The sequence below is a fragment of the Carcharodon carcharias genome, chromosome 15 (assembly GCF_017639515.1).
Source record: "Carcharodon carcharias isolate sCarCar2 chromosome 15, sCarCar2.pri, whole genome shotgun sequence".
Classification (NCBI taxonomy): domain Eukaryota; kingdom Metazoa; phylum Chordata; class Chondrichthyes; order Lamniformes; family Lamnidae; genus Carcharodon; species Carcharodon carcharias.
The window spans coordinates 16,679,041-16,693,130 of NC_054481.1; the positions used below are offsets into that span (position 1 = coordinate 16,679,041).

Consider the following 14,090-nt stretch of genomic DNA (forward strand, 5'->3'; position numbering starts at 1 on the left):
TGTAGCAGAGACAATCATGGAGACTTACGTGGAGGTGCACGATGCCGTGTGCTGCATGATGGAACTGACAGATGATGCAGTACGTTCTTCAGCCAAGGAGGCTGATGACCCTGAAGAGTCTGATGAATGCTTGCCCGTTTGCCTGCCTGTTTGCCTAGCTGATGACACAAGTGGTGTAGAGATGCTCCGCGATTTCGCACTGCAGCACGAAAACATCGAAACCATGTTTGCATCGACGACATAGTGGACTGTATCATGCATGTCTGAAGACAACATGCTGAGCAGAGAAAGATTATGGAATTTTTCTGGAGCTTACTCCCGACAATTATTCAATGTAAAGCTCTGGTCATTTGCAAGGTCAGGCCATTGTAAGGTGTGAACAAATTGAATAAAGACTTTTTCACACATTTACTGCTTTAGTGTGTTTTCATTTGGCATTTGAATCTATCTTTGACATAGACCACGTTTATAGGCACTTTGGGTTACAGAGAGACACGTTCATGTGGGAATGGGGCCTCCTCAGCTATCATGAAGCTCTTAACACAAATTTGTGGACGGATCCCGTGTGGGATTCGGGATTTTACCGTGTTGCATTAATATTGACCCAGTTCACTGCAAAGAACTCTGCTGCTATTTTCTTACTCACATCATGCCATGGGATCTTTTACCATCACCTGAGAGGGCAGACATCATCTCTAACAGTGTAGCACTCCCTCAGTACTGCACTGAATTTCCTGCCTAAGATTGTGTGCTCAAGACTGTGGAGTGGGACTTATCCACAGCTTTAGTATGACAACAGTCTGCAACTAAACATCTACTGTATAATGATACAGGAGTTTCCCCAATACGTATCGGCATGCATTTCAGTTTTGGTAACAGTTCCTCTAATACGCAAGATATTTACAACATACCATAACTTCACTCCTGAAGGATGTGTTGGATTGTTACTTTGCATTTTAGATCTTGGGTTTTATACCAACCGTTGTACACCTTCACCATAAGCTAACTGGACTCTTGTTTCCTAGTGTCAGTTGCCATCTCAGTTGTGGCTCAGTGGGTTACACACTTACTTCTAAATCATAAAATTCTGGATTCAAGCCCCACTCCAGGACCCGAATACAAAAATTCAAAGCTGACAGTGCAGTAATGAGGGAGTGCTGCACAGTTGGAGATGCTGTCTCTCAGGTGTGATGTTAAACTGAGGCCCCATCTGCCTGCTTGGATAATGTAAACGATCCTATGGCACTATTTCAGAGGAGATCAAGGGAGTTATCTCTGATGCCCTGGTCAATATTTACCCCTCATGAAGGACATGAGACAGTTAACCTTAGGAAAAAAGCAAAATACTGCAGATGCTGGAAATCTAGAACAAAAACAAAAATACCTGGAAAAACTCAGCAGGTCTGACAGCATCTGCGGAGAGGGACACAGTTAACGTTTCGAGTCCGTGTGACCCTTCATCAGAATCAGGCAGTTAACCTTGATGCTCAGAAAGAATAAGTTTAACTGAAACTCTGACTCATGATCAGTTTGGAGAATGTTAACAACTGCCATAAGTTAACTGCAGTTATGAATCATCGTCAGTTCCAGGCAACAACGGAAGAAACGTTAACATTGGAACAAAGCTATGAGCTAATCACAGTGAGGGAAACCACCATAATCTTCTGCTGTGTAAACAGCACGTGAGATAAGTAATTGTCTTTGAACTTGCAGTTTTGCATAGTTCAAGAGATTGAAACACCAAATAAAGAGATATGAAAGAACAGGCAAACCAGCAGGCTGTTATCTCAATCTATGCCTGAGGCCCAGTTGTGATAGAGTGACTGTGAAATTATTAAAAAAAAGGACAACTCCAAAGCGTGGGCACTGCAGTCAGCTGAAGAAGGACAAAGACTGGTCATCTCCACATCCAGGCCTACAATCAACAACAGGAACGGCCAGCCGAGTGGGTGATTTTAAGTTTCAGTCAAATCATAAAGGGGTTTGTACTGGGGTTTTGTGGGTTTAATAAAGTAATGAGTTTAAAGTTGAGCCGAAACCTGTTTGTCACGTGCATTTTGTTCTTGTAATTCCGGGGTCCAGGAATCACCAAGGAGGAAGGGAATAGAACCCATACAGTCATCAACATCACAAAAAAAATCGTTATCTAGTCATCATCAAATTACTGTTTATGGGAGTTTGCTATGTGCAAATTTACTGCTTCATTCCCTACTTTACAACAGTGGCTACAATTAACATAAGTACTTCATTGGCTGTAAAGTGCTTTGAGATGTACGATGGTTTTGAAAAGTGCTATATAAAAGTGCTTTCTTGAAAAGTGCTATGTAAAAGTGCTTTCTTGTGTCTATGTAAAATGTATATTGTCTATTAAAATGTGATAGAGAAATGCTGAGTTCCCCATAGAGATAAAAATCTTGTACAAGCGAAATATTGAAACACAACATTCAAGATAGTTACATAAACCATGACATAATTTTGTTCCTGATATAGATTGTAAAGATACAATACATTCTGGCAATTTTAATCATTGTGTTTTGACATGCTTGTATTAAAAATTAAACCTGAAGTTAATAAGCACAACGGAGGAAGAAACTAAAGAGGTGTGGGATCACAGGAACATGAGTGAGTCACTCCTATTCTGACATTCAATTAGATCATGATTGCACTGTACTTCAACTCCATGACCCACCGTTGATCCAGATATCCACACATAAGAAAAGACTATTGATCTCAGTAGCAAAAGTCTTAATTAATCCTTCATCCACAGTCTTTTGGGGAGCAAGTTCCAGATTTCCACTCACTTCATGTGAAGAAGTGCTTCGTAATTTCACTCCTAAATGACCTAGTTCTGATTTTAAGATTATGTCCTCTTGAACTGGACACTCCTACCAGAGGAAATAATTCCTTTGTATCTAACCCATTAAGTCCCTTGATCGCCCTTCTATTCTACACTCAAGGGAATACAAATCAAGTTTAGGGAACCTGTTATTATTATTTAATCCTTTAAGTCTCAATATCATTTTGATGAATTGTCACTTACCTTTGTCTTGACTGAAATACCATGCCCAAAACTGAATGCAGTACTCCAGGTGGAGTTTGAGCAAAGCTTTGTACAACTGAAGCATCACTGCCTCACTTTTAAATGCCAACACCTTTGGGATAAAGTTCCATTCGGCTTTTTCATTGCATTTGTACCCAGGAGGCAATGCAGAATGTACTTCACTCCTGATCTTGGATCAATTCTCTTTGCTCATTTGTTCTGAATTTACTGCCATGACTTATACTATACCACTGTTCATTTAGTGTCACTAGATATTACTCCCTAACTGCACTGTAGTGCTACCTACATAACACGGACTGAAGCGGTTCTAGAAGACAACTCACCCTTCAATTAGGGGACAGTTAGGGATAGGCATTAAACAAAGCATTTACTTGGCACCTTTAAAGCAAGGAATGGAAAACTTTCTTGTGACTATTTGTTTTCACCTTGTGCAATGAACTGGAAGATGTAATGAAAGGCTCTTGTCCTTGCAATTGAGTGACTATGCTGGAAGATTCCTGTGCTCAGGTGGAGTGAAGCTGACGTCCAGCTCTTGAAAAGCTTCTCACAGTCAAATAGCCTAGCAAAACCCATTGTTAAGGTTCACACAAGAACAATGGCACTTGGGCAACATACAGACGATGCCTGATTCTTGTGGAACTGTGCTACTGCATGACACACTACACTAGAGGAGAGACACATCAGAAATAGAATTGTCTATACTGGGCACAAAGTCTAAACTTCTTCAGTGCTGGCTTGAATTAAACTGTGGCTCCTACTTTTCCTACTTGCCATAAAAAAAAGCATTGCTTGTTGGGTGCGAAAGATGCTAAGGTATCTTTTTTATCCCTATCATGGCTGTTGTCAATGGAGTGTGAACTGCGTCATATTTAATTGATATATTTGGAACAAGCTAAGACCTGATATAGAGGCCAACCATTTATGAGCTCAGATAAAACAAGGTAGGTTTACAGAATTTCTAACCTTCTCCAGATTATCCCTTCAATTGTTCCTTTGGAGTCCTACTATTAGTCTTGGAATAAAAATCACACTGTGGAAACGAGCACATTCTGCTGTGAAACACCTACATCCCCAGCTTGCTGGTTTACCACCTTCACCTGTGTCTTTGTGAGGCAACCATTGAGTACAGATTAGATGTCTCCCTGCATACAGGGAGGACAAGAGCTGGAGAAAGAGGTTGTGGTTACTACCTTCTAACAGACTGGGATGGATTTGGGCACTTATTTGCCAGCAAAGGGGCATTGTGTGGGAGCAACAAGGCTCAATCCCAGAGAAAGAAAAAAGCAAAATGATCACCTCAGTTTAATGTCTCACCCAAAAGATGGCATCTCCAACAGCGCAGCATTCCCTCATACAGCACTGAAGCAATTAAGATGGTGGTATGAGACATAATCCAAGACATGGACGGTGTGGCATAGTGGTATTGTCACTGGACTGGTATTCTGGAGACACAGGGTAATGCTCTGGGAAGCCAGGTTTGAATCCCACAATGGCAGATAGTTAAATTTGAATTCAATAAAAAATCTGGAATTAAAAGTCTGATGATGACCATGAGACCATTGTTGATTGTTGTTAAAACCCATCTGGTTCACTAATGCCCTTAGGGAAGGAAATCTGCCTACATGTGACTCCAGACCCACAGCAATATGGTTGACTCTTAAAAAAAATGCCTTCTGAACAAGAGCATTTAATGCTGGCCCAGCCAGTGATACCCACATCCCATGAACAAATAATAAAATAAAATTGTTCTTTCCTGTATTTTTGTTTTGTTAATAGAGAAGAAATGTCAGATGATGTAGCATTGGAAGGAATTTCACAGTTTGTACTCTACTGCGATCAGTTTAAACTAAACAAATTACATCCACATTTTGCAAAGCTTTTAGCACTTTCAAGACCTGGATTGTCTCATATCTCCATTTTAATTGCTTCAGTGCTGTATGTGGGAATGCTGCACTGTTGCAGGTGCCATCTTTTGGATGAGGAATTAAACTGAGGTCCGATTTGCCTTCACAAATGATGTAAAAGATCCCACGACATTATTTTGAAGTAGAGTGGAGAAGTTCATTACAGTGTCAATATTTAATCCTTAACCATGAACAACACCAAAACAGATTATCAGGTCATAATCTCATTGCTGTTTGTGGGAGGTTTCATTTTCTGCAAATTGGCTGTTACCTTTTTCTGTTACATGAGACAGCCCAGTAGGCAATTGCTACTATGGCCGGAATTTTCCAGTCCCCTCAAGGCGGGCTCCCCCATGATGGGGCTGGCGAGCCATTGAAATCTCCGTTCACATCGGCAGTAGGTTTTAAGAAGTTTCTTTACAGAATCATAGAATGGTTACAGCACAGAAGGAAGTCAATCAGCCTGTCTGTGCTGACCCTCTGAAAGAGCAATTCACCTAGTGCCACTCCCCGTCTTTTCCCCTTAGCCCTGCAAATCTTTTCTTTTCAGATAATGAACTAATTCCCTTTTGAATGCCTCAGTTGACCCTGCCTTCACCACACTCTTAGGCAGTCCATTCCAAACCCTAACTACTTGCTGTGTGAAGAAGTTTCTCCTCGTGTCTCCATTGCTTCTTTACTGTTGCTGAGAAAAGAGACTTGGTGCCAAAGCTTTTCATCTTGCATTCATGAGGACAGATTCACAAGAATACCAATTGTAGAGGAACAACAATTTATACTGCATGAAAAGAGAGTGCTGATCGGTTGGCAAGTGGACTCTGCTTGGCAGAATGTACCAGGGAACAGTTAACTGCTAAGCTTTTGTTTAAATTCAAACCAGGCAGGACAACTCTGAATGGCCAAGGCATTGCCATGGGGAATAAATGATGGAAAAAGGTGCAATATGTGGACAAGCTCCTTTTGTCTGCCAGGGACAAGGTCCGGTATGTGAATATACGTAGCCTTTAGCACACTTAAGTGAGCCACACTGTGAGCCTTACTGATAATCTTAAATTGGTTGTTAGTGTTGTTCTTAGCACAATCAGAATTGTTTAGCAAGTGCTGTCCAATCGCAGAATCGTATCTACCGTTGGACATGTGTTTTGAATTTTGCAAGGGTGTGCTGGTTGGGTATGTTCAGTACTTTGCCTGTTGCGAACAACTGAAGTGATGTGCTTTTTGATATGATCCACCAGTTGTTCAGACGTACGGCCTACATATCTGACATCACACTGGCACTGGAATTCATATACTACATTACTCATTTGAGTGATAGGCAGAACATATTTTTCGCTTGGTGGTAGCATCCTTTTAGTGGCGAATACCACTCGTGTTGCTACTGCATTATAGCAACGTGAAACAGCTAGCTTCACCTGTTGTTCAAACTTATATTTTTTGCCAATTACCTTATATCTCTGCCCTCTAGTTCTCAACCCTTCCACCAGGTTGCTGTATGAACAGGACTTTGTCTAAGTAAAGACACGGATTGTAGAGTTTTAGATGACCTGAGGCGGTCCGGGGTGGGGGGGGAGGTGGCGGAGGGGGTGGAACGTGGGAGACCTTCCAGGAGGTGTGTTAGAAAAGTCAAGTCCAGAAGTAACAAACTCATGGCTGAGGGTCGCATTCATTTCAAAGTTAGCGAAATTTCACTTCTAGACTTTGGCTGAGGTTGTTAAATACTACATTTTTAAATGTTACTTTATCATTTAGCACGAGTATATACTTGCTATTCTTAAACTAATTCTAATATATACCAGCTCTGTTATTTTCCAACCATCAGCTGTTTAATATCTCTTAATAGACTTGAAGTGATTATATAATGATACAAATCCTTCAGTGTGTGGAACATGAGACGTTAAGAAAGTGCTCTGTCTGACATTAGATTTTGGCAAAAACTAAATTCCATAAGCAAATGGGATCACACTTGGACATCACATCACAAGCATACAGCTTTTGAGTATTTCAGACAATTTCAGACACCTAATATTTAATCTTCTGAATGTTGTGGCCGTGGTTGATGATATTTGAGCCCCTTTGATCTTCTTAGTGCTTTGTAATCCATCCAAGGCATCTACAAGTCTCTATGTAACAATATACTGGTCATATTTGCAACTAATCTCTAATGATTTTGCAAGTAATCTCGAGGGGTTAATGATTCCTTTACTAATCTGCCATGGTTATGGTACGGATCTTAATATTCAGTTACACTGCCTGTATCAACAACAGCATTGCGATTAGACAAAAAAGATGGAAGATGAAAGGTGAGGATAAACGATTTGTAGAAAGCTACGTCCTTAGCTACTGAGTCCTTTTCTGTTTCCTCCAATAATTACTTTCACAAATTGTTCCCTTTTTCATTTTGCAGCTATTGTATTTCAGATTGAGAATTAAAGTGAATTTGAAGCCATTTGTAATTCAACACAATGTAACAAGAGTTGTACTATTATCACATTCCTGTTGATGGAGCTAATGAGCTCTCAAAGTCAGTGTTGGCTGCTCTGTTGGCGTAATGTAGCACCATAGGATGCTTGACTAATACAGCTCCTACATATACTGCGCAGAACACGGCCACTTGTCTCAATATGTCTATGCTGGCTCTTTGAAAGAACTGTTTCATTTGCTTCCACACCCCATTTTTTTCCATAACCCTGCAAATTAATCCATGTCAAATACATATGCAGCTGTCTTTTAAAAGTTCCAGTGGAATCTGATTCCACACTTGGCAAGAGGATTTGAGTACAGGAGTACAGAAGGTTTGCTGCACTTGTATAGATCCTTGGTCAGATTGCACCTGGAGTATTGTGTACAGTCTTAGTCTCCTTACCTCAGGAAGGATGTACTAGCAATAGAGAGAGTGCAACAAAGGGTTCACCAGACTGATCTTGGCATGGTGGGATTGTCCTATGAGGAGAGATTGAGGAAACTGGGCCTGTATTCTCCAGAGTTTAGAAGAATGAGAAGCAACCTCACTGAAACGTACAAAAATCTTACAGAGCCCACCAAGGCAGATGCAGGAAGGATGGTTCCCCTGGCTGCCGGGGCAGTGGTGGTGGTGGTGGTGTTGGGGGGGGGGGGGGGGGGGGGTGGGCGGGGGGAGGGGGTGGTGTGGTGTGTGCCTAGAATCAGGGGACACAGTCTCAGAGTAAGGAGTAGACCATTTAGGACTAAGCTCAGAGGAAATTTCTTCACTCAGAGTGTGGTAAGGCTTTGGAATTCTCTACCCCAGAGAGCTGTGGAGGCCCAGTCACTGAGTATGTTTTAGACTGAGATCGATAGATTTCTAGATATTAAAGATATCAAGGAATACGGGGATAGTGTAGGAAAACAGCATGGAGATAGGAGATCAGACACGATCTAATTGAATCGTGGAGCAGATTCAAGGGACTGAATGGCCTACTTCTGATCCTACTTCCTAAGTTCCTTTCAGGAAGTGCATTCTATAATGCTCAATCATTCAATTGTTCTGTACTTGATTATGTGAGGCTGGTAATTGATCTATGTTCACTATGCTTGATTGGTTAAGTCTGGGTATGGACTCAGAGCTAAGTAAACAGACACCACAAAAGCTACTGGAAGCTGAGCTGGGATAAGCACAGTGCAGACATTTTGTGTTTGCAGAGATATTTTAAGACCCTTGTAAATAAACCCATTGCACACTTAGACACTAGTATCATCTCTGCATTGCTCTGAGATATATAGAATATACAGCACCTTCCAGATCTCAACAACCCTCTCCATGAAGAAAATTCTGCTAATTCCCTTTCCAGTATTTTTGCCAATTATTTTAAATTTATGGTCACTGGTTACTGCCCCTCTTAGCAAGGGTAACAGCTTTTCACTACCCTAATTATCAAAGCCGGTCATAAATTTGAATACCATTGTTGGATCGCCCCTTAACTTTCCTGTTCTAACAGGAACAATCCCAGCTTATGCAATTTTTCCAGACTCCTTCATCTCTGGTGTTATCCTGGTGAACCTCACTTGAACACTCTCTGGGGCTTTGATATCCTTCCTAAAGTGTGGTGCCCAGAGAAGTATACATAATATTCCAGCTGAGGCCTCAACAGAGATTTGTAAAGGTTCAGCACAACTTTCTTGTCTTTATATTCAATGCCCCCATGTACAAAGTCTATTGTTACAAATGTTACAGTATATAATAATTTACTGTTAACTATAACTACAGACTGAAGTACAGATCTGCAAAATGCTAGCTCTTGCTGCACAATGACTCTGATATAAAGTGCACTTGGATTTCAAACCATTTTCTAAAGATAAGTGGTATGGATTATAAATGATCAGTCATGGAATGCAAGCTGCTGATCTTCATTGCTGCCCTGGTCAAGCCTGGCATGGTGAACTGGTTAATGAACTGACCCCTCGGTGCTAGAAGAGAAGAGTTTTCTCTCTGAATCCGCTCTATATTTCTCCAGGAGCCGAACTTTCCCACTGGGGTTCGAACTGCATGCAGGTCTCCAGCTCGCGCATGGCTTAAGCGTGCCCCCTGGGGCAACTTTACAGCTCCGCAGGGCAATTAAGGACAGAGGGGTGAAAACGTGGGACCAGATTTTCGCAGAGTCAGGGAGGCTCTGCGGACCTTTAAAAATGGTGGATGGTACCCAATTCTGGGATTCCCATCCGCATTCTCGTCATCGCCAATTTTCGCTGGCGTGGGAGAAGTGTGCAGGCAGCAAGCCCGCAGCTTGCATTCCCTGGCTCCAATGATGGGTAGGCATCTCCTAGCCCCCCCCCCCACCCGGCAATTTTTGGGAGTCAGACCAGCTTCTCAAAGACTCGTGGTTCACGGCCCATCAGGAGGAACGGTGAACCATAGTCTAGATGTGGGAACCTTTCAAAAGATAACTTCAAAATGTCTTACCCATGCCCCCCATGCCAACCCATGCCCCCACACCCACCCTAATGGCCCCTCAAATTGTCCATGCCAACCCATGCCCTGCCAACCCCCCATGGCCCCACATTCCTTCCATGCCAAACCATGCCCCTACCCACATCCAACGGCCCCTTATATCCTCCATGCCAACTCATAACACTTGCATGCCCATTCACTCAGCTTCTACTCTGTACAGAACTAATTACCTCTATTGTAACAATGACGTGTGGAAAAGCTTAAAAAAAGCATTCATAATTTTCTTTAAAACATCTGCTGTTACTATAGCCCTACAAAAGTGTCAATCAACTAGACCTTTGAAGTATCAATAGCAGAAGCTATAAGCACTTGACTCTCTTTATCTTGTGTAAATAAACATTGAACCATTGACAAAATAGATCTAAGGAAAAAAATGCTTGAGCTGTCAAACAAGCAATGTTTTCACTTCTGTGCATCTATTTCAACAAACTAATGGAAATCTGGGCTCTCAGCCAAGCCTCATTATGCATGCTTTGCTGAGAGCCCAGACTTCCATTACTTTGTTGAAATTCAGCCCAAGGAGAGTATCTGCGCATGAATTCTAAACAATTTTGGTTCAAAGGAATCTATTCTCTCCTCATGTAGCCTCGTGCTTTTATGTGTTTTAATATCACTTCCTAATTTTGTTTTTTTTTCATTGATTACACCAATTTCACTGGCTTCTAAAGTCATAGGGATAGATTTTACACTCTGCTGCCACTTGGTTTGAAGTCAGCCGCCTACCCACCTGCCCCTGACCTGCCTGAAATGTTATGGGAGGGCACTGGAAGCATTGGGCAGCCCACCTGCCCTTGGGCCTATTGAGGCCTTTAAAGTAGCAGATTAATGGGGGAGGCTCATGCCACATGGGAAGCCCAGCAGTGGTAGCTGTGCGGGTTGGTGTCAGGCAAGGCGTGAAGGACCTCCTTTGCCTCCCCCTGGGGAGGCGCCCTCCCCCCACCCCACCTAGGCCATCTCCCCTTTAACCCTCCCTCAGTCTCTTGAACCCATCAGTCCCCCAGCCCCCCCCCTCCCCTCACCCCCCCTCACCGACCCTCGATTTACCTGAGCTCCTCCTCATTGTGGGACTGCCTGTAGTCCCAGCAGTGGCCACCACTCCTATCTAGTGCTGCTGGGACTACAGATCTGTGGGCCATCCAATTTGGGGGGGAACTTCCTCCTGATGTAGGGGCAGAAGTCTCGCCTTAAAGCAATTATTGCTGCTCCCAGTGTTAAGTTGCTGTGGGGCTGCCGCTGGGAATCATTGGCGGGGTCCCCCTGACTAATCAGCCGTGGGGCACGGGGATCACAGCAGCCCATAAAATCCGACCCACAGAGTCACCGCGACACGGAAAGAGGCCATTCGTTCCATCAAATCCATGCTGGTTCACTGTAGAGCAGTCCAGTCAGTCCCATTCCCCTGTTCTGTCCCCTCAGGCCTGCAAGTTTATTTCCCTCAATGGCCCATCCTATTTCCTTTTGAAACCATTTGCTGTTTCTGCTCACCCCCCCCCCCCCCCCCACCGCATGGGCAGCAGGTTCCAAAGTTGTTACCACTCGCTGCATAAAAAAGTTCTTCCTGACGTACCCCCTACACCGGCCCCCTGCCCCCACACGCATCTCTTGCTCAAAACCTTAAGCCTGCTATTGAAACATTCAGATTTAATCCTTCATTTTAATCGCCGCTTATTGCTGAAATTGCCACCTACCCAAAGATCATCTGATTAATATTTTACCCATTGGCTAGTTGTTCGACGATTGGCCGGGCCAAAAATGGCCCCAACCATCGTGAAAGAGGACCATCACCCCCATGCTTCTAAATAAAAAAGTCTGTATTCAAGTGTAACCATGTGAACAAAAACAAAGACAGCAGCAGGGACCAATCATCATATAGCATTCACTCAACATGTCCCCAATATCACTTGATATATCTTATTTTGGTTTGGAGGTCACACAAAAGGGCCCACGCAGCTCATCAATAAACTAAACAACATGGATATTTCAGAGTCGGGGCTTACTATCAATAAGAAAGGCTTCACGGACACTTTTTGAGCTCTTTCGGACATCATAATTAATTTACGTCAACCAGCCTGTTTCTTCGCTGATTATCCATCCATTGCTTCAAGGAAGTTTTGTCACTTTAATTGTTGAATTCTTAAGTGCTTTCGTTAATGTTGTTAATTTTTGAAAATATACAGACAGCAGTACCATTGCTAAGGATTGAAATGTTTCATTTACAGGTGCCCTGTTTAGTAGATACTTGAGTCCTTGCAGTTGGCTGTTCTGTGAGAGGGTAATGTCAAAAAGCACACATTGTGTTGGGGAGGTTACTGCTGAACCTATTTATTAAGGCATTTTAAGAGTTATAGAATCAAACGGCACATTATGCCTGTGCTGGCTCTTCGGTAGAACTATCCAATTAGCCCCACTCCCTTACTCTTTCCCCATAGCCCTTTCAAACACTAATCCAATTATCTTTTGAAAGTTACTATTGGATCTGCTTCCACCACCATTTTAGGCAACACATTTCAGGTCACAGCAACTCACTGTGTAAATCAAAATTCACCTCAGGTCACCTCTGTTTTTTTTTGCCAATTATGGTGAATCTGTCTTCTGGTTACTGACTCTCCTGTCGGTGGAAACAATTTCTCCCCAGCTACTCTAACAAAGCCCCTCATCATTTCAAAAACTTCTATCGAGTCTCCAATTCTCTGCTCTAAGAAATGCAATCCCATTTTGGGCACCTCTCTGTCATAAACACACGAACAGTGCCAAGTAGCGGGAAGATGATCTCCTGAAGGTATGCAAATAATCCACAAGAGCTCATGGTGGACAGCAACAAAGATTAAGGCATGAAGAAAAGGAGCTGGATTCGCTGACACAAACATTCCGATCAAATGACTCCTGTCACTGAGAGATGAGTATGTTATGGATTAGCCCACAGTTTTTGCTATTCTGCAATCGAGGGGTCTCCACCAGCCCTTGCCCACATGGTCCCCATCCTTCCCTAAGAGGTGGTCGAACTGTCCTCCATGGCTTGTAGCAGGAATCTGTCAATTTATTCATCATAATTCATGAGCTTTACCTGTTTGGGATCTACGAGAATTTCTGGAGTAAAGCCTGGCGCCTTTTGCCAGCAGAGATCTTTGTGTCCCTAAACGTTACGTGATGGTGAGGGGTTGGGGACTGGGCAAATGTATAATGCCACCCCAATATCACACTCCGTTGAGCAGGTCTGGCAGCATCTGTGTAGAGAGAAACAGAGTTAACATTTCGAGTCTAATATCTTTCTTGAACTGTTCCGAAGAAGAGTCATATTGGACTCAAAGCATTAACTCTGCTCCTTTCTCCACAGATGCTGCCAGACCAGCTGGGTTTTGCCAGCATTTTCTGTTTTTGTTTCAGATTTCCAGCATCCGCAGTATTTTGCTTTTATTTCACTATCCACTGACCACAGTGAAAATAAAATCATGCAGGTGTGACACCAGCATTGCACCTGCTCCAGTCAGTAAGTACCCTGACTGTTAAATTAAGCCCGCTAGCTCCATTTTGAGGCCATTGCTGCCCGATTAATACCAGACGAAGGCAGTGAAAGTCAACACCACTGGTTCACTGCATGCATGATAAAGCAGATAATATGCCTGCATCAGTCAACCTGACACGTAATGACAGTAAAATGCATAACAAAGTGGGATGGGAAGGTTCAGCAGACATTTCATAATCATGAAAAATATGGCTTCCAGCACAAGCTAGGGAAAGAAATCCCAGCGCTCTCGAGAATCTATCGACCATGAAACGAAGGAGGAGGAAATGCACAATGAACATTGCGTAATGGCAAGTGTATCTATATGAGACAATAAACGGATAGATCAGGCAGGACGCCCTGAGCCAACAGCAGGAAATTAAGAGTACAAATCTGAACGGATTGTGTCAACAACCCTTTCCTGACAGTGGCAACAAAAACAAAGTCACACATCAGAGATGAATTAACTAATATTACTTGAGTCATTACCTCTAAGCGAAGATGTCTACTACCATCAATTGCAAAAGACAATCATTAGGACTGCCTATTTCCACCTCCATAACATCGCTCGACCTCACCCCTGTCTCTGCTCATCTGCTGCTGACACCCTCGTCTGTGCTTTTGTTTTCTCTAGACTCAGCTATTCCAGCTCATTCCTGG

General features: G+C 42.9%; 1 protein-coding gene across 3 annotated transcripts in view; it reads right to left on the reverse strand.

Annotated features, from left to right (window-relative positions):
* Positions 1 to 13,108, reverse strand: part of antkmt (adenine nucleotide translocase lysine methyltransferase) — a 28,257-nt gene extending 15,149 nt beyond the window's left edge. For all 3 annotated transcript variants that reach the window (XM_041206409.1, XM_041206408.1, XM_041206407.1), the window contains exon 1: positions 12,993 to 13,108. The gene's annotated coding sequence lies outside the window, so the exon portion shown is untranslated. The remainder of the gene's footprint in view (positions 1 to 12,992) is intronic.
* Between the last annotated feature and the right edge of the window lie 982 nt (positions 13,109 to 14,090).